The following is an 18,194-nucleotide window of genomic DNA, read 5'->3' as shown; positions in this document are numbered from 1 at the left end:
TTGTATGCTACAAATGTAGTCTTCACTTTAGCTTCCCATTAGTGATTAATCACAGATTTTCATTATCTTTTTCCAGTGCATCAGTCTGGCTTAGGAATAGTCACCTGTCTTAGCTCAAACTGCCATAACCAACTACCCTAGACCAGGTAGCTTAAAAAATAGAAATTTATTTCTCACAGTTCTGGGGAGTATGGGATCAAGGTGCCTACCTGCTTCAGTTCCCAATAAAGGATCTTTTCCTGGTATGTGGACAGCAGCCTTCTTGCTATGGCCTTTCCTTCAAGGGGAGAGGGAGAGGGAAAGAGAGGGATAGCTTCCTTTTCTTATAAGACTATCAACCCTATTAAATAAGGATCATACTCATGACTTCATTGAACCTTAATTACCTCCTAAAAGTCTTACTTCCAAGTACAATCACATTGGGGGTTAGGACTTAAATATAGGAATTTTGGGGGAACACAATTCAGTCCATGGCATCACTCAATTTCATTGTCTTTATAGTTAGTATTTTACCTATATTTCTCAAATACCTGATATACTATACCATTTAATACATACCCTTCCACTGGTGTACCAACCTGATTCACCACCCATGAAAATTTTAACAAGTAGACCAGGCACACAGTGTATTATTAAAAGTTACAAAGAGTCTGGCTGGCATGGTTCAGTGGTTGAGTGTCAACCTATGAACCAGGAGGTCTCTGGTTTGATTCTCAGTCAGGGCACATGCCTAGATTGTGGGCTCAATCCCTAGTGTGGGGCATGCAGGAGGTAGCCAATCAATGATTCTCTCTCATCACTGATGTTTCTATCTCTCTCCCTCTTCCTTCCTCTCTGAAATCAATAAAATATATATATTTTTAAAATTACAAAGATAACCAACAAAAAAGCTAAAATTAATGCAACTGTTAAATGTTGGAGTAGATATTATCATAATCCTTATTTTTCATAGCAGGGAGTCATTACATACAGTATTGTCTAAAACTGATATGGGCATATTTAGAAATATCAAAGTAATCACAAACAAAAACATGTAAAAGAGGTTGTCCTTGGGGATTGTCCTAGAGTTAGGAAGTGTTAGGATGAAATTTGTTGCTTTTTATCATATATATTTTAGTGCTATTTGATTTTGTTACAATTTAATTTGTTTATTTTTATTTGTTGGCATGTATATTTCTTTGACTGAAAAAAAATTAGAGGTTTGGTTTTTTTGTTTATATGGAAACAATATTTTAGATATCTACCCTATCAAGGTTGACTCCTTAAAGTGGGTCAGGTCTCATTCCAGATCTTTTAAAATAAGCAATGAGGTAGAAAACCAAGGACACCAAGAAACTTGGACTAAGCAAATGGTTGTTCTACTGATACTTTATTCTCTACCCTAAATAATATTTAAGAACGCTTAGGTCCTACCCACACTATTACATCCCTCTGCTTATGAGATTTCCTTTAAGTGTCTGAGTAGTTCTGGTCCTCCATATTTTGGGAACTGGATTTTGTCTGCAACCAGGTTACTGACTTTGAAAGGGGATGTATTCTGGCTCTCTGTTATTATCAATTTTAGGACAGACTGATTGCTCATGTTTAGAAGAAATTGTGTTTTTCATATTAAAAAAAGGAATAGAAAAAAAAATCATGGTTTAATCTGATAGGTAGAATACCATGGCACATTACTGCCACCAGTTGGCAGAACACCTTAATTGCAAGAGTAGAAAAGAAGAGAAAACCATTTCTGATTTTTTCCAAAGGTCTAGCAGAAAATGTCCTGTATCAAGTGAAAAATGCAAAGGAAGAATACTAAATGTATGAAGAGTAAAATGAGACAATGGTCATGATCCCTAAAATACTATTTTACAGGTTTGTGGAGATAGTGAAAGTGAAGAGTTATGAAGAATAATCAGCAGACCTCTCTTTGGTCTAAATATACAGTAGCTGCACCTGGAACTCTGTAAAAGTGGTGGGAAGGGAAGAATCATTAATGAAATGTTACTTTGAAAAGTCTTTCTTATGATATCTACAGGAGAAAAACTACAAAATTCTGATTACTGCAATCAGAGAAACTACATAAATGAAGAGATATCCCATGTTGATGAGTAGAAAGACTCATTATAATTGAGAAGTCAGTTCTTCCCAACTTGATATATAGATTCAATATAAACTAAATAAAAATCCAAATTAATATCAACAAACTGATTCTGAAGTTCATATGGAGGCAAAAGATGCAGAGTAGCCAGAATAATATTGAAAGAGAAGAACAAAGTTAGAGGACTGATGCTACCTGACTTTAAGATTTACTATTAAGCTACAGTAATAAAAACAGTGTGATATTGGTGAAATAACAGACAAATAGATCAATGGAAAAGAATTGAGAGCCCATAAAGATAATCAAATGATCTTAGACAAAGAAATGAAGGAAATACAATGGAGTAAAGAAAGTCTCTTCAATAAGTAGTACTGAAACAATGGATATTCACATTTAAAAAAAAAATCTAGACACTGATCTTACATCATTCACAAAAAGAAACTCAAAATATCATAGACATAAATATAAAAGGCAAAAATATAAAACTTCTAGAACAATAACAGAGGAGAATACCTAGATGACCTTGGGTCTAGTGATACCTTTTAGATATAACACCAAAGACACAATCCATGAAAGAAATCATTGATGAGCTGGACTTTATTAAAATTAAAAATTTTTGTTCTGAAAAACACAATGTCAAGAGAATCAGAAGATAAGTCACAGACTGGGAGAAAATATTTGCAAAAGACATATAATACACTCATTTATGGATAATAAAGAACATTATAAACTGATGAACAAAAAGATAGTTACAGAGACATTAAAGCAACAAACAGACTTTCAAATTACAGGGGGAAAGTTAGGGAGAGGGGGGGTAGATAAGAAATCAAACGAAGGACTTGTATGCATGCATATAAGCATAAACAATGGACGCAAAACTCTGGGGGGTGAGGGCATGTGTGGGTGTGGGGTGGGGGGGTAATGGTAAGATATGTACACATATAATACCTCAATTAAAAAAATTTAAAAAAAAAAGACATATAATAAAGGACTATTAGGCAAAATATACAAAGAACTCTTAAAACTCAACCCAAACAACCCAAATAAAAAATGAGCCAAAGACCTTAACAGATATCTCACCAAAGAAGATATACATATGGAGAAATAAGTATATGAAAAGATGTTCTACATCACATGTAATCAGGGAAATGCAAATTCTAACAACAATGAGATACCACTACGCACCTATTAGAATGACCAAAATCTGGAACACTGACAACACCAAATGCTGATGTTGTGGAGCAAAATAAACTCTTACATTGTGGGAAAGCAAAATAGTACAGACACTTTGGAAGACAATTTTACAGTTTTTTATAAAACTCAACATACTCTTAGCATATGATCCAGCAATCAAACTCCTCGGTATTTACTCAAAGGAGTTGAAAACTTATGTCCACACAAAAATTCTGCATAGGAATGTTTAAAACCTGGAAGCAACCAAGATGTCCCTCAATAACGGAATGGATAAATAAAATGTGGTACATCCAGACAATGGATTATTATTCAGTACTAAAAAGAAATAAACTATCAAATTACTAAAAGACCTGGAGGAAGCTTAAATGCATATTACTAAAGTGAAAGACGCCAATTTGAAAAGGCTACATTCTCTATAATTCCAACCATATGACATTCTAGAAAAGGCAAAACTATGGAGACAATAAAAAGATCAGTGGTTGCCAGGGGTGAGGAGGAGGAGAGATGAAAACACACAACACAGAGGATTTTTAGGGCAATGAAAATACTAGTATGATATTATAATGATGGACATATGTCATCATCTATTTGTCTGAACCCATAGAATGTACACCACCAAGAGTGAACCCTAAAATAAACTATAAACTTTGAGTGATTATGATGTGTCAATATAGGTTACTCCTTGGTAACGAATATATCATTCTGGTGAGTGATGTTGACAATAGGGAAATCTCAGTATCTTTCTCTCAATTTTATTGTGAACCAAAAACTACTGTAAAAAAAAGGGGGGGGGGGGCATTAAAAAAAAAGCCTTCTTTTAAAGGAATACAATTATTATTATGAAAATAAGTTGGCTGAATATTACTTTAAGCAGAACTTTAAGGTCAATGGAATAATTCTGAAATCTTCTTCATGGAAAAAGTGTCCAGAGAGGAAAAAAGACTTATAAATTTAAAAATAGTTAAAAATTAGCTCTTTGTGCTAAAAGGCAACATTATTAATGTTATTGGTTAATAAATATTAAACATTTACCTTGAAATGCATTTATATTACATTTACATTAATATGTAGTTTTATAAATGTAATTCTGAAATTTATAATATTAAATATCTACTTTTGGACCAGATTGGCTAAAAGATTAAATTGAAATAAAAGTCTAACGGGCATGTGTCTTCTTTAGAAATCTAACCTATCAAGGATGAATGCTCAAGGTGGGCCAAGTCCCATTTCGGATCATTTGAAATCAGCAATGAGCAGAAATTCCAATGCCAAGGACTTTGAACTAAGCAAATAGCTGTTCCATTGATATTTTATTCCCTAACCTAAATAATATTTAAGAACTCTTAGCTCCTACCCATACTAATCCCAGATACCTTTTTTGATATTTTGTTCACACCTATGACTCAAAGCTGTTAATGAAAATTAAGGTGTTTGAAAATCTTTTCCAAGAACTTTGGAATCTCGATTAAGAATTTCATGGAAACAGAGTCTACTGGGAAATGTGTGTTTTGTAACAAAGTCAACACATTATGGAACCTATTACTTTATTTTACCAGATAGCTAAAGATTGAATATTTGCCTTTTGCTTACTAGTACATTTATGATTTATTGGACTAGACCAATGAATGTGAAGAATTTGTAATAAAATAGAAATTGAAAAAAACACAAGGCATTTCTTGAAAGTTATTATTTTAGATTATATTTTATAAATCATAGGACCCAAAGGACGTTTTTGTATATTTTTAAAAGGGAGGTGAATGAAAGACAAGTATTTTTCAGAAGGCTATTATAATTGTTCTGGTGTATGGCAAAGGGAATTGGTGGGAAGGGGTTAATGAGGATAGAGCAGTAGAAGAAAAATCAAGGGATGTGAATGAGAATATGATGGGACCTGGGCTTTTTGAAGGAAAACAATCAAGCCTGGCCTTACAATTTGGGGACTAGGTAGTTTTTACAAAGAGCAGTTCAAGTAAGAGATCAAAATAAAGAACATTTTAGATTTCTATAAACTCAGAAAGTTGACTACCCATGTCCCTGGGTATTTTTAAAAAGTTGTTAAAAATTTCTTAGCAAGATAAAAACAATGTAATAACCAATGACATTTACATATGTGTTAATTTGATTAACCCATGAGATAGATATTATTGTTATGGCTGTCTTCCAATTGAGGAAACTGAAGCATAAAGAAATTTGCCCAAGGTCAAATAGCTTTCCAGAGCAGTCTGTTTCCAGAGTTCACAATCTGAAATTATGATGCTATTAAGAGAAATCAGGAAATTAGAATAAGAAAGTTGCATTGTTTTACATGTTAAATTTTGAGCTGGAACTTCCTGGCAAGTAAGCTGAACATGAAGACTCTTAGTTACAGAAAAATCAGGAACAGACAGTAATTTTGGGAGACTTTTTAAGAGAAAGAATGTAGTTGATTCAGAGAACTAGGAGTTGAATTATGGGAGGGAATACAGAGGAGGAGCTAACAAAGAAACCAGATGACCAGTAATCTAGGTAGATTGTAGAACCCAGGAATTGTCTTAAAAGCAAGGGAAATAGGGCTTCAAGGAGGGACTAAGGATTGGGTGTGCCAAGAAAATGAGGAATGAGAAAATGGTTGGAAATTAGAACTCTGGTAACTTAAAAGTGTAATTTCAATTTGCTGTTATGGAGTCACTGATAAAAGGTAAAGAATAAGGTGGAAATGAAGAGTTCATTCTTTTGAGAAATATGACAGTGAAAGAAAGGTTGTATGAACCCCAAGAAGATTCATTTGGTATGAACCCCAGAAAGGAATTTCTCTCCTGAGATGGACTCCCCAGGATCAACTGACAGCCTGAATTTTATAAATAGTAAGAGCCTAATAGCCATTTACTGACAGGGGCTTCTCGAATATTCTGGGTACCAGGAAAAACCTAGACAGAACTTGTGGTTTCCTGCAGTTTGCCCTGCCTGTCCACCTAGGCTGGCTGATGTCAACAACTGCAGGGGAAACCTGGACTGAGACCTGCCCTGAAATGTGCGATTTGGACACCTCATTTACATAAAACAGACCTAATTGAGAACCTGGGTGGGAACTTTTGCTATAAAAGGTGGCCTCCCCTTTGGTAAAACACAATTTAGGGTGCTAATTTGTGTGTCCTGGGCTGCAGCTCCTTTTTAGTTAAATAAATGCTTTTTATCCTTTATTACATTCTACAATTAACTTTGGTTTACAGTTGACAGTACAGTAACTGGAGGCAATAGCACTGAATTTTTAAAAAGGAATGAAAACTGTCTGTTGAAAAATAGAAAGTAAGAAGCCAGTGGATAGGAAGATACTGAAGATATGTAAGACCCTATTAAAGTAAAGGTGGAAGGAGGAAGTGGGAAGGGTGGCATATGTAGTCCAGGGAGAAAGACCGGTTTTGGAGAGAAGGGAAGAATGGATTAATTTGATGAGAATTTTTGAAATCAAGAACAGGATGTGGCTAGATATTTTAATATGGAGAGAATATCAAACCGATATGGGAGTCCCATAGCTTTGACCCCAGGAAACCAGATGAAGTTTATTAGTATAGATTGGGACTGGTACCTTGAACAAGGAAAGTTAGACATAGTCTTTGTGAGACGGAGGCAGCCAAAGATTAATAATTATAAGTGGGGTTCCAGGTCGGTTGTGATTTCAAAAGCCACACACCTTATTGGCCTTTGGGAGAGAAACCAAAAATTAGGGTAATTTACTGGAGATTGTCACTCAAGACTATTAAAGGAGTTGAGCGATTCTAAGGCATTACTAAAATAGAGCTGATTATAGCCAACAGAGAATTTAGTCATAAATGGGGCTTGATGACCTGGGAGATGAAGGATTCAATTTGTATTAGAAAAGTTGTGAGCCAGTGAAAGGTGGGAAACGCGGCCAAGACCACCGCGCGGCAGGCGGATGGAAAGTAGGGAAGAGACCACGTTCACGGGCATCATTTAGCCTTGATCTCACGTTAGTCAGTGATTTCCCTTTTGGCAGCTACCAGGCCAGGAACGTCCATTCCAGAGCCACGGAGAGTAGTCCTAAACGGTGGGAGGAGAAATCGAATTCAAAAGCTGAGGTTGCAGCCTGCTAGTCTAGCTCCATTCCATTTCCACTAACTGGCCAATGCTGCCGCCTTATGCAAAGCCAGCACCACGAGAGGATGGATCTGCTTTACTGAGTCAGGGACAACGCCGGTCGGCCTGGGGTGGGCACGGCCGCGTCTAGATCAGCGGCGAGGGAGGTCCCAAACAGCTCTCGAAACCTTCTCACCCTCTCCCGGTAAAGCGCCCATTCAACAATAAGTCGCTAATACAATGCTAGGTCCCGCGGCCCTGGTGACACTGGAGAGGTGGGAGCAGTTTTGCACCGCCACTCGCCCCCCCGCCCCCGTTGCCGCAGAGAGTTCGGGGCGGGGGTGGGGGCAGCAGGAGCCGGGCAGGGCTGCAAAAAAAGCGCCAGTCCCGCGACCAGGGGAGGGGCCTGGGTGCAGGGGCCGGGGCGGGTTTCCCTCCCAGCTCTCCGTAAAAGCTCCAAAAATGGCGGGCGGCAACTCGGCTAGGGAGGCGCGCAGGCGCCACCGTGGCCGTCTTTCCGACAAGCCTCGGGCAGCCCCACGGACTGTCCACAACACCCGCCTCCAGCGGGGCCCGCCGCTCACGATTGGCTGAGCGGGCCCCGTGCTCCGTGCCGGGGCGGGGCCGCCACGCAGAGCCCACGTTTCGCGCCCCGCTGGTGCGCGTGCGCGCAAACCCCGCTGGAAAGCATTTGAGCGCGTCCCCGCCGGGGCCCCCAGCTCGCGCCTCTGCTCCCTCCCCTTTCCGGGCAGGCCGGTCCCGTCAGCGAGGCAGTATGCACCGCGGCCAGCAGAGGGCGGTCCGGACCCAAGTCTGCAGCGGCGCCATTGGCGTGTGGAAAATGCCACCAGATGGCGGGTTAGGATTGCAGCTCCGTTGAAGGCGCGGCCCCCGCTCCCGAACCCCCGGCGACCACCCCGTAACAACCCCCCCACATCGGGAATAACACACCGGAGACTTTTGGGGGGAAACTAGGTCCACGGCCGGCGGCGCCCGGATGGGCAGCTGAGGTGAGTACGGGCGGCGGCGACAGCGGCGGGGGGCGGGAAATAGGGGGAATGCGGCGGCGGCAGCAGCGCGGGGGCTGGAGACGCCAATCCAAAATGGAGGCCGGGCGAGAGCGAGAGAGCGCGAGCGGGGAGCTGGCGGGCGGGCCCGGCTCGGGCTGCGCGGGGGAGGGAGGCCGCGCGGGCCTGTGCGCGGTGTGGCGGTCGCTGACCGTCCGGGCGCGTGGGGGCGACGGCTGTGGGCGCGGCGGGCACCCCGGAGCTCTCGTTGCTCCTCACCCATCCCGCGGGCCCCGAAAATTGTGCCCCCGCCCGCTCGGGCACTACGGCGACGAGCGCGGAAGCCTTTGTGGCGCGCTCGGGCCCGCCGCCAAGCCCGCCCTCCGCCCCCCCCGCCCGGACTTCGGGACTCGCCCGCGCCCGGCAGAGCCGGGCCGAGGCGGGCTGGTGTGAACGCCTTCTGCCGCCCTGCGTTTCTGCGGTGTTTTAGCGGCAGCGTCGTCACATGACAACGAGCTCGCCTCCGTGGAGGGGCCCGGGGGTCGCTCGGCGTGGCGGCCGGCCCAGGCTTTTCCTTGGTCGGGTGGGGCTGGGAGCTGGCAACTGGGGCCAAGGGGGCGTCGAACCCAGGCTTCCCGCTATCTGCCCTCCCCGCCCCCGACGGAGGCTTCCTTGTTGAAACGTGTCCAGGCCCGAGCACAGCCCCGCTAGTTTGTCCATCCCCCGGGAGATGAGACCAATAAAAGTTGTTTTTCCCCCCTTTTCTCGGGGTGCGGGCGGGGTGAAGCGCTGGGAAACGGGAATGCTTGGAGTTGGACCTGGGCCTCGATTTGGAGGGTCTGAACTGGGTGCTGCTTGTCTGCTGTAGGGATTGAGAAATTTTCAGGTTTTAAAATTGTCACCTCACCCCGTCTGCCCATGTGAAATGGTATCAGTTCTCTTCACATTGCAGAGAATCCTGCCCCGGGCGTATAAATCCTGGGGTGGTTTTGGAAGCTTATGGACTCAGCGATGCTGTTTGTATGTTTTAGTGTTTGTATGTGACTATAGCGAATTATTCGCTGTTAACGTTGGTGGTAAGATGACAGTTTATTCCTTTTCGTGGTTGTGACTAGGAAGGACTATGTTTTGCATCTTAGCAAATAAAGTTAGTGTTTGTTAAAGTATCTGAATTGACATAAAGTGTGATTTGTAACTAAAGTTGTGTGGAATTTGAATGGAACTAACTCCACCTTTTAGTTTTCTATGTGTGTGTTTTCAAGAAACTTGCAAATTCTGATGCTCAAGCACTTAGGGAAGTATCCTCAACAGTGATATATTGTGCCACGTTCTCATTTTTTATAATGTATGAAGAATTCAGATTCCAAAATTTGTTCAGAGGGTGGGATGTTGAAAGATCCAGAAAGGTTGTTTACTTGCTTGTGATTTTTGTGGTTTTTGAGAATATTTATAACAAATTATTTGCTATCTAAAGTTCTAGAAAACCTACAGGTGTTTTGCTACATTTTCAAAATGTACTTTAAATTTATTCAAGTGGTCTACCAATGGTCATGTTTACAGCCAAATTACTTTTGAATGAAAATTTCTCTATTCTCTTTAGTTTTGATGTTCTGAAAAAAACTAAGGGATATTCAGATAGATGTGAAATATGGAAAATTGTTATGCTACTAGGATTGCTTTCTTTGAAGACAGTAATACAATTACTGTTGATTTGAATGGCTTTAAGGGGCCTATGGTGTAGGGGCGAGGACTGGCCTCAAGTTAAACATTCCCTTAGGTTTGTGATCTTTGGGATGTCATTCTTGAGCTTTACTTTCCTCATCACTAAAATGAAGGTAATAAGTTATATGGTAGTTGTTTTTAACATGTGTGTGAAAAAGTCCTTTTAATTGTTAGGACTTTAAAAATTTATACAGTTTTAATATTTTCCCCTTGATTTTGGATCTGTATAATCAGTGTTTTGAGAGATACCATCCACTCTGGGGAAAAAGATACAAGTCTCCCTCTCCCCCTTTATTTTCTTTGCTGCTTTGTCCTATGTTGAGGAAGTGTACTAATTTTCAAGTACCACAAGTTTAACAGCTTAAACAACACCTCTTTTATTATCTCAAAGGTCAGAAACCTGGGTACTTTTTTTTTGTTTGTTAATCCTCACCTGAGGATATTTTTTCCATTGATGTTTAGAGAGTGGAAGGAATGGAGGGAGAGGGGAAGAAAGAGGGGGAGAGATGTGGGACCCATCAGTTGGTTCCCTCTTGTACTCATTGCAACCTGCAGCACAGGCACGAACCCTTGACTGGGAATCGAACCAGAGATCCTTTGGTGTGTGGGCCGACGCTTCAACTACTGACCAACACCGACCAGAGCTCTGGGTACTTTTTGTAACCAGGCTCTCAGTTCAGCAGCTCACCAGGCTGAAATCAAGATGTCAGCTGGCTGCAATTCTCATTTGAGGCTTAAAGTCTTCCAAGCTCACTACTTGTTGGCAGAATTAATTTCTTTGTGGCTGTATGAAGTTTTTTTGCTAGCTGTTGGGTAGGGACCATTCTCAGTTCCTTACCATATATATGTCCATGTAGGTAGTTACAACAGGGCTGTTTGCTTTCACACAGGCAAGCCTGACCAGTCTCTTGACTTCCTCTGTCTCTGATCTCTAGACTCCCCTTTAAGACCTCTTTTAAAAGTTCATCTGATTAGGTCATACCCACCCAGGTTAATCCCCTTTTTGGTGAAATCAACTGATTAGGGACTTTAACTACAAATGCAAAAATCTGTTTTCCATCTAACAGTCACAAGAATTATATCCCATATTATATCTTTCCCACACTCAAGGGGAGAGGATTAGACAGGGGTGTAGGTCATTGAGGGTTCTGATTGCTTTTTTTTTTTTTAATTATTGATTGATTTCTAGAGGTGGGGAGAAGAGAGAAACATTGATTTGTTGTTCCAATTATTTATGCATTGGTTGCTTCTTTGTGTTAGCCCTGACTGGGGATTGAACCTGAAATCTTGGCATATCGAGATGACACACTAACCAACTGAGCTACCTGACCAGGGCAAGGGTATCAAGCTTTAAAGCAGTGGTCGCCAACCTTTTGGACCTCATGGACCATCTGTGGTCCGAGGACCACCAGTTGGTGACTGCTGCTTTAAAGGATATAGCCAGTAGTTAAAATTGTTAGGGAGATACAGTTTAGTTTCTTAACAGAGGTGAGGCAGTAGGGACTTGGTCAATCTTTGTTAGCGGAATAACAATATAAATCTTGAGAAATTAGATGATTCTTGCTGCTCTAATATTCTGTTGGGAAAACTAGGAAGTAAAAACCTAAAAGATTGCTCTTGCATAAGCCCCAGAATGAGATGAATCTTGAGGTAGGAATTACGGTTGTGTCTAAAGACAAGGAGGGGATCAGTTTTCTGTCGTTTTGGTAGTTAAGAGGATAGGACCCCAGCTTCCTATCTTTAAATACTGAGAGAATCCTTGTCTTATTGAGAAATGTTATTCTTTTAAAATGAGCTTTTAAGTAGGTCATAGTTAGACCAGTCAGTTTTATAGAATCTTTTCTCCATGTAGTACATCCCTTCCTTATTGCTTCCATCAGGTTTTTTCCTCCTCTTCTAATTCCCTGTTCTTGCCAGTTAGTGCTTGAAGGACACTTCAAGTCCTACCTTCTTTCTTTAAAAAAATAAAAAATATAAATAAATAAATAAATAAATAAATAAATAAATATATATATATATATATATATATATATATATATATATATATTATTTTAGAGAGAAAGAGAGAGAGAGAAACATCAATGGGGGGGTGGGGGTGGAGGGAGAAGAGACAGACCAGACAGACATCGATGTGGGAAACATCAATCGATTGCCTTCTGCATGTGCCCCAACTGGGTATGGACCCTGCAACCTGGGTGTGTGCCCTGAACGGGAATAGAACCCACCACCTTTTGGTGTACTGGACTACATCCCAACCAATGGAGCCATACCTGCCAGTGTGAGTCCTACTGTCTTTATAAAATACATTCCTTTGTGTTGTGAGCCTAAGTGATGTACCAGTTAGTCGTGTCTCTGAGTTTTGTAAATTAAATAGCTATTCTAATGGCTTTTAACTTGCTAGAAGCTCACAGTTACCAAAACATTTCACATTGTGACTTAGTACAAAAATGCAATAGAAATAAGTGTCACGAAACAGTATTTTATGCAGTGCACTCTGATATACTGATTTAAAAAAAATGAATGCTGGTTGCAGCTTGCCTAACTGTGATCTAATAACTCACCTACCCACAGTTGGAAAAGTGTTGAATTATAATCTCATTGGTAATCAGGAAAGTGCAAAGTATGCTAGTAAAACCATAAGAAGAAACCATTTCACTTCCATCAGATTAGCAAACATTAAAAATCCTGATACCAAATTTTGGTAAGAATGCGGAGAGTGTAAATTGATAGTCATTTGCAAATGAATTTGTTTTAGCTAGTAAATTGAGGTATAGGTACCTTAAATCTATCAGTTATACTTCTGTCTAAATTCCTGTGAGAAAAAAATCTTATATACCAGGTTGTAAACAAAAATGTTCATAATAGCCTTGTTTGTAGTAGCCAATATTTAGAAACAGACTGTTTATCAGTGGTAGAATGGATAAATAAATGGTAGTTTCCAAAAGTTAAAATAATTTTTAAAAAAGTTAATCTTAATTCCTATGATAACCACACTTGGTCATAGTGTATTATCCTTTTTATATTTAACATTTTGTTAGGAATTTCAGGATATTTCTTCATGAGGGATGTTATGTTGTAGTTTTCTTTGGTTGTAATGTCTGATAAGTTTCAGTGTTAGGATTATGATAGTCTCATAAAATAAGTTGAGAAGTGTTCCCTCTGTTACTGAGTTTGTGCAATACTGATTGATATTAATTCTTTCTGGAATTTTAGCTAGAATTCACCAGTGATACCATCTGAACTTGGAATTTTTTTTTTTTTTTATGAGAAGGTTTTTGGTAACATTCAGTTTTTAAATGGATGCAGGGTTATTCAGATTTTGTTTCATCTTAAGTCAGTTTTGTTAAGTGTATTTTTAAAGAAAATTGTCATCTCATGTGTTGACATAAGTTGTTTATAAGATGTCCTTGTTAGCCTCCAAATGTCTGTAGGATCTGTAGTGATAACTTCTCTAATTTCTGGCGTTGTTAATGTGTTCTTTTTTTCTCTACCAGTTTAATTCAGGTTTAACTGATATCTTTTCTAAATATGCTTTTTTGATATCTTTTCTAAATATGCTTTTTTAGAGAAAGAAACATCAATCAGTTGCCTCCCCACATACCCCTACAACCTGGGCATGTGCCCTGACCAGGAAGAGGTGCATGGTACGACACTCAACTAACTGAGCCACACCAGCTAGGCCTCAATATCTTTACAAATAATAACATTGTCAGTTTTTCCCATTCATCTTTTCTCATTTATTTTTGTTAGTTATAATTTTTTTCTTACATGTATTTCGATTTTCTTTTTCCAGCTTCTTAAAGTGGAAGTGAGGTCATAGAATTCAGACATTTCTTATCTTCTAATATAAATATTCAAAGCTAGAGATTTTCCTCTAATGTATCCCATAGATTTTGGTATGTTGTGTTTTTATTCAGTTTGAAATTGTTTCTAATTTGCTTTGTGATTCCTTTTTTTTGTTTGCTTTGTGATTTCTTCATTAACCCATGCATTACTTACAAGTCTGTCTAATTTTCAAATAATTGGAGTTATTTTAGACATCTTTTTGACTGCTAACTTAATTTCATTTTGAGGTCAGAGAATATCCTCTATATGATTTGAATCCTCTTAAACTTATTGAACCCTGTTTTATGGTCTAGCATATTGTCTGTCTTGGCAATGTACTTTTCACACTTGAAAAGAATGTGTATTCTTCAATAGGGTCGTCTTCTGTAAATATCAATTAGGTTAAGAAGTTTTGGTAATACTTTTCAAATAATTTATGTCTTTACTGTTTTTTGGGGTGGGGGGGGGGTCAATGGGGTTTGGTCTAGTTCTATGAGTTGCTGAGAGATGTTAAAGTATCTATGACCATCGAATTGTCCATTTCTCCCTTAATTCTGTCAAATTTTGCCTCATGAATTTTGAAGCTTGTTATTAGGCATGTACATTTTATGATTGTTTATCTTTCTGATGCGTTGACCTTGTTATCATTATGAAATATCCCTATTTATTCTGGTAGGAGTCTTTGTCTTGAAGTCTACTTTATCAGATATTAACATAGCCACTCCAACTTTCTCCAGCTTTCTGTTTACATACTATGTCTTTTCCCATCCATTTACTTAAGACTTTTCTTTACATTTAAGATGCACTTCTTAAAGCATATAGTTGAGTTTTGCTTTTTTGTTCTTTTGTCAATATGGAATTGGAATATCTCTTTCAATTATAAAAAACATTGATTATGTGCTAATGCCTAGCAAGGTCTGTGAAGGGTCTGAGATTATACCCTACTTGCAGGCTAGCAAGTGTCATGTTGGTCGTTAGCACCAATAGGAATCCCTAATTTGGGGTGCGGTTGGTGAAGGTTAAAAAAAAAAAGGAAACTTTATTATGCTTAATTGTGATACAGCATAGCTACGAAGCAGCCATGGGGCCAGGACCCTCTGGCCTGACAGCTCTGCTCCTTTGGTAATACTTTTCAAATAATTTATGGTCTCCTTGCTGGTCTGCTTTGCTCTGTGCTAGTCTATTCCACTGTGATTTGGTCTGCTCCATTCTGTGCCAGTTTGTTCTGGACTGGACTGGTCTGCTCTGTTCTGCTCTGGTAGGACATCTTAGGTGTTTCAGCTCAGCCTGGGAGACACAGTTTTCAGTCTTGGTGGAAAGGGAAAGTGCTTACAGAGCAGAGGGGAGCTGGCTTATATGGACAGAAGTCCCTGCCCTCATGCAAATGAGGATTCCAAGTCATTGAAGATTGATTGGTCCAAAAGGCACTCCTGATTGGTCAGAATAGAGCTGCTCTGATTTGTCAGAGGTACACAACTCTGGAAGGAGAAAGCCTCAGTTATATTGGTTTAAATAGGATTCTAGGAACTCCTTTTTTAAGGGCTGGATCTGATGGCAGAGTGCAGGTTTCTCCCTGAAGTGCAGTTTGCATGAGAGGCCCCTGTGTTAAAATGGCGGCTAGGCTCTGTTTTTTAAAAAATTTGAGACCAGTTAGCCACCATGAGCTCTTAGTAGGTGTCTTCTTAGGGTTCACACAGGTTAACCTGCCACAGTTTAACTGGATGCTAGTAGGAGCTATGAGACTCTTTGGTCAGAGATGAAGAACAGTGCATTATATAGCAATAGCAGTAGCCACAGAATCAGCCCCAATTTGCACAGTAGTGTGGAAGAGTGACACATATACAGGAAATGAGTGGGTTGTGTCAAAGGAGAGGAATACCAGGGTTGGGGAAACTAAATCATTATAATGAGTAGTAAGTATGCCTCCCCTTTTCTCTGAGGGAGATGCCCGATTATACCTGGTTTATTATTTTTCGTATCTTATTTAGAGCACTGAGAAGTAAGCTTTTTGCATTCTCTAGTACAGGGGTCCTCAAACTTTTTAAACAGGGGGCCAGTTCACTGTCCCTCAGACCGTTGGAGGGCCGGACTATAGTTTAAAAAAAACTATGAACAAATTCCTATGCACACTGCACATATCTTATTTTGAAGTAAAAAAACAAAATGGCAAAAACACCCGCATGTGGCCCGCGGGCCGTAGTTTGAGGACACCTGCTCTAGTAGATAGTATGAAGTAGCAAATGTGTAGATATTTTTTATGACAGTAAACAATATGAAAGCTAAAGAACATCTTAAGCTGTGTTGTACTTTATTGTTAAACTGGGGGCCCAGTGCACGAATTCGTGCACCTTGAAAGGAACTGTGGGCCATGAGGCTGTGGTGGGCACAGGGGTGGGTCTCGGCCCATCCTCCGCACCCCTGCCTGGCCCCTCCCGCCGCGGCCTCTGGTCCCTTGTCTGCTGGCAGCCCTGCTCCTGCCACCGCTGCTCCCATGCACTGACGGCACTGGCCCCGCTCGTACCCGCTGATGGCGTGGAGTGATTGGGGCCGGTGCCAGCAGCGGGTGTGAGTGGAGCTGGTGCTGTCAGCGGGTGCGAGCCGCGGCTGCTGCCCCCATCGCCCCTCAGGAGTAGGGGGAGGTGGAGAAGCCCTGAGGGGCGATCGGGGCCGGCAGCTGCCACTTGCACCCACTGACAGTGCCGAGCAATTGGGGTGGTGCCGGGTGCCGGCAGTAGGTGCGAGCGGGGCCGGTGGGACTGCGGCGTGTGGGAGCAAAGAATTTTCAGTAACCACCAGAGGCTTGCCCTGATGACAGTGACCAGCACCCTGCCTTGGTCTGGCGCCCTTGCTCACCTGCTCCATCATCCCGCTGCGGCTGATGCTGGCCATGTTTCACATGCACCCCCTGGTGGTCAGCGCACATCATAGCGACCGGTTGTTCGGCTGTTCCACCACTTGGTCTATTTGCATATTAGGGTTTTTTATATATAGATTCTAAATTAACTTTTGAGAAGAAAATGCCTTACTCTGTGCCTTGTATTGCTAGGGATAATTAAAAAATTGATGCTCACAGATGAAGGAAGCACTGTCACATGGTAAGTGGCTAAGAATGCCATTGTTCATTATGTAAGAGAGCTCCTGGCACTTGAGTCACACTTGTTTCAAATTCTAACTCAACCCCTTCCTAGGTATATAAACTTGGGCAAATTCTTTAACCTCTAAACCTCAGTTTTGCATTGTGTAATATGGGAATAATAAAAGCATGCCTATTATGGATTACTGTAGAGGTGAAAAAGGTAGATTTTAAGTGTTAGACTATATTGCATTTTACATAAATCCAAAGGGCATTCATCTTAAAATTAAAAGGAAAATGAAATTATAATTAAATAAATGATGAGTTTACTTTCCAGAAGTAAAGAATTTTAATTAATTGTTTCTTAGCACATAGAGCTAGCAGATTAAAACTTTATTAATGAGAATGGTCAGAGAATGAAGTACTCTCGTTAATTGAGAGATGAGGGTTATAGCCAGAGTTTTTTGCTTATTGTTAAACATATTTCAAACAGCAGGCTCTTTTTCTTTCCTTAGAAAGTACTGCATCCTAGAAAGGCAAATTTAATGCTTTCTTAGTAATTGAGAAACTTTGATGGTTGTATGAGGATTATTATTTAATTATTAGCTTTATGTATAATTTTGTAAAGAGACTACGAATGAATCTTTACCAAGAGCAAAACATATCTTGAAAGTTACTAGACAAAATAAGATGATAGTTTCTTTTATTATCATAAAAATGGGGTACAAAGAAGAAAACCCTGATTAACCTAAGAATTTATTTTAGTTATGAATTTTTAAAAAAATTTTATAAAGTAAAGGCAGTGTGGTGTAGGAGAGTGAAAACTAGGGCTAAAGACATGAGTTTTAATTACAGTTGTAGCACTAACTACCTGTAATGTTTTTGAGTCATTACTTTTCTCTGGCCTCTGTTTCTTCATTGTAAAATTAGTGTCTTGGGCCTCGGTTCCAAGATTCTTTTAAATTTTGTAGTATCTGTTGAAATAATTAAGAAATCGACTCAGAATCAGGTCATGTAGAATGTTTGACTTGAAAGTCCTTAAGTTTGTAAAACTTAATTGTGTTATCACTAGGCTCTTGTCGCCTCCCCATCTCCAACTAGTTATTAGAATGGTTCATACTTTCCTCTAGCTGATAAGTGTACAGACCAGTTACATTAATATTGAGATAGTAGTTGCAGGTTTTGGTGTGTGTGTGCTTCTTTATTTGGCAAGAAA

At 40.2% G+C, this 18,194-nt stretch overlaps 1 protein-coding gene across 4 annotated transcripts in view; it reads left to right on the top strand.

Moving 5' to 3' along the window:
• Positions 1-7,924: 7,924 nt before the first annotated feature.
• STAG1 (STAG1 cohesin complex component) overlaps positions 7,925-18,194 on the top strand; it is a gene marked incomplete at its 3' end in the record, with an annotated part of 343,841 nt that continues 333,571 nt past the window's right edge. Inside the window, exon 1 of one of the 4 annotated variants that reach the window (XM_079794806.1) lies at positions 7,925-8,361. Of the gene's footprint in view, positions 8,362-12,190; positions 12,359-18,194 lie in introns of those variants that run through there. The other 3 variants (XM_079794802.1, XM_079794805.1, XM_079794804.1) reach the window with 3 other exon arrangements.

The sequence above is a fragment of the Cnephaeus nilssonii genome, assembly GCF_951640355.1.
Source record: "Cnephaeus nilssonii genome assembly, chromosome: 17".
NCBI classification, from domain to species: domain Eukaryota; kingdom Metazoa; phylum Chordata; class Mammalia; order Chiroptera; family Vespertilionidae; genus Cnephaeus; species Cnephaeus nilssonii.
Note: the sequence above shows the minus strand (reverse complement) of the source record. Positions and strands in the feature narration are given on the sequence as shown.